We start from the raw sequence: 3458 nt of genomic DNA, 5'->3' as shown, positions 1-3458 counted from the left end.
GAGAAGTCATTACTTGTGTATTTGATGAAAAGTGGCCTGCTGGGCGATTTCAGTGGTGTTTGTGGGAAGTGTGAAGAGGCACACCATTACCCTCATTACCTTTCTCAAATTATTTCAACGTGCTTATCCCTTAAATAGAGTAGATTCAACACCCGTCAAAATGCGGTCTATTTTCACCGAAACACAACAATCATGACACGCTACCGTGATTTTCACCCGTGCTTGTTCCCCCAATTCCACTCGTCCAGATCCCACCAAAAACAGTTCTTCCAGCCCCAAAGAGAAGAAGACTTGAGTTGTCTGAATCGGTAATTCCCGATTTCTCCGACGATTCCTTTTTCGAATAAGGTAAGTGCAGTTTTATACAGATTTCAGTCACCCCCCCCCCCCCCCACCCGCCCAGGTAAGGCAGCATTGTCCTAGGTGGGGTTAGGTAGGACAGAGCTGGGTAGGTCAGGACCTGGTGCTATCGGGAATGTTCGGTTTTTTTATGTTCATAGGGTGTCTGGGGGGTCCCCCCGGCCAGGATAGGGCACGCTGCCCTATGTTAGGTTAGGTTGGTAACATTAGGTTAGGTCGTTTTTTCCACCAATTTGGGGAAATATTAGACTCCGTCCCGACGCCATCTTGTTTGTATTCGTCCGCCGATCTTCTAGTCGGTACCCACTGCCATCTGGTGGTGAGTAGCGAGTAGAAAATTGGCAGACGAAATCACCCTTGCCCAACGAAACTGTACGTGCTCCATGATGTTTCATTTTTAATAAGTGAGATCTCTTCTTTCTGCATTTCCCTTTACCTCCTCCTACTTCTTCCTACTGAACACAATATTCTTTGGAAGCCATGATTTAAAGTCGGTGGTCCCTGTGGGTTTGTTCCATATAAATAGGATTCATCTTCTGAATAATGATGATTGCATATTCTTCCAAATGCTAATGTTACTTGTATCGTAGTTACCCATAAGTAGATAGAGTACATTTTTTATGAAAATTGAGAACCGTTTTCTTTTAGTCAAATTGCTTCTTAAGCTGAAAATAAACCTTTACAAAGAGAAAAAATAAAAGTAAAGTTAAGTAAAGTTACCAAACGTTTTACATCATATAATAATCACTCAACCAAAATTATGACACCTAAGATCATGTGTTTGTGATGTTAATCACAGACCCCATGCTGCTTCGATTATTTTTACCAATATATTTTAATCACGTAAATTATTTTATCTCAGGTGAATTATCCGGTAAAAATATAAAGATAGAAAGGAATAAATTGATTGAAGAATATAAGATTTTGCATGTTAATTAGGCTTCTCAGCTTTTGTGCCGAAATATTGCACTTATATTTTTTTCATTTCATTTATATCTTATACATATCATGCGTTGTCCAGATTAACTGATAAATTATCCTTGATATATCATTCCCGAATAGTTAACTACACTTTGGAAAGAGTGCAGTGTTAATGTTATGAATGCTCCTCTTCTGAATACGATCCAAGAGAAAGGAATAATAAAAACTGAAAAATATAGCATTTGATTCTCTTGTTGGAACAGAGTAAATAATATCACTTTTTCTCATTCCCTTCTTTGGACAGTTTGCAACTAAAATATGAACTGATATGTGAATCGATTAGTGACGAAAATTTTGTAGATTTCAAAATTTCTAGTGTTTGTAAGGAAGATAAAAAAGGCTTTGTAAATGAACTGATGGATCTTTCCAAGATAGTGACCCCAAGAAATATCAGTCCGAGTCCTGTTGGGTATCATTATCTTTCTTTAACTGATTACATTATAATAACAGGCTAGTTATGACAGATTTCATATATACCCACTTATAAAAAGAAATATAGTCGCACCCTGTTGATAAATATAATTTTGATTGGCAACTAAAACTTTTTATTCATTTTAATTTATAACTCATATGTTGTTAGCTTATTCACTGTTAAGTGTTGCATACTGGTCTCGTAAATATAACTGCATAGCGATATCGTCTAACCGCAGCGCTGGGAGGTGCGAATTAGCCTCTGCCGCCTTAATAAGAGATCTCTTTCTGTGTTTTCTTTACCTCCTCCTACTTCTTAACGAACACCTTATTCTTTGGAAGCTTGGATTAAAAATCAGTGGTCCCTGTGGGTTTGTTCCATATGAATACAATTCATCTTCTGAATTGTATTTTCCAAATATTAATGTTACATTTATCGTAGTTATCCACAACTAGATAGAATACATTTTTTGTGAAAATAGAAAAACGTTTTCTTTCTAGCAAAAACGCTTCCTAAGCTGAAAATAAACTATAACAAAGAGAAAAAGTAAAAGTAAAGTCGCCAAACGTTTTACATCATAGTAATATAATAATTAATTACTCGTAATATAATAATTACTTGACCAAAATTATGACACCTAAGACCATGTGTTTTTTATCCCTCTCATAGACCCCATGCTGCTTCAATTATTTTTACCAAAATATTTTAATTACGTAATTTATATTGTCTGAGGTGAATTATCCGGGAAAAATATAAAGATTGAAAGGAATAAAATATTTGAAGAATATAAGATTTAGCATTTTATTTAGGCTTCTCAGGTTTTATATCAAAATATTACTTTGTCATATCTCCTCATTTCATACACATCTTTTACACATTATGAGTAGTCCATATGTACTTTTAAACCATTCTATTATTTAATAAATAATTATCTACATTTTGGAAAGAATGCAGCCGGTAATATGGTTAATATTTTTCATTAGTATACGGTTAATTTTTCAAGATTACAAACAATTGAAAATATCCCACCTATATCTGCTATAATGACTAAATCATCAGCAAACACTTGATTCCCTATCATACACCTTTTCAAGATCCACGAAACATGTAAACTTCCTGTTTTCTTCTAGATATACTGCTCATGGACTTGACATACTTTAAAAATAGCAACCTCAAAATTTTGAAAGGCAGATTGTCATCTACTACGTAGAATTCTTATAGATAAAGGTCACAGTCGTTGACACATTATTCGGTTTTTTTAGTTTTCTAGTGCAGATGTTGTGTCGCTAGTATTTCAAGAGAAGCAATCCGAGTTTTCTGAGGAAGAGAATGTAGTTGTATTTGTCAGTCCTTTAGAGTCACAATAACTTAAATTTTACTCACTTTTTTATTCAGATTCTTGGTGAGCTAGACCTCCTGCTGTTTCAGTATGATGACGTGTTTTGCTGTACGAAACCATTGTTATACTTATATTGCCATGATGTTTACATCACGGACAGACTCATGCCTACCTCAGCAAGAGTGTAACACAATAAAATAATGCTATTTTATTGGCTGTATCATTAAGACATCCCACCATATAACATGGTGGCAGCGGAGGCAAGCTTTAAGAATGTATACAGTAAGAGTCGGCACCAGATTTTGAAGATAAGTGGCAAAAGTTGATGTATAAAATCCGATAGCGTCGTCTCCAAGTTGTTTTGGC

This window comes from Macrobrachium nipponense, chromosome 1, assembly GCF_015104395.2.
Source record: "Macrobrachium nipponense isolate FS-2020 chromosome 1, ASM1510439v2, whole genome shotgun sequence".
Classification (NCBI taxonomy): domain Eukaryota; kingdom Metazoa; phylum Arthropoda; class Malacostraca; order Decapoda; family Palaemonidae; genus Macrobrachium; species Macrobrachium nipponense.
This window is presented reverse-complemented; position numbering follows the sequence as displayed.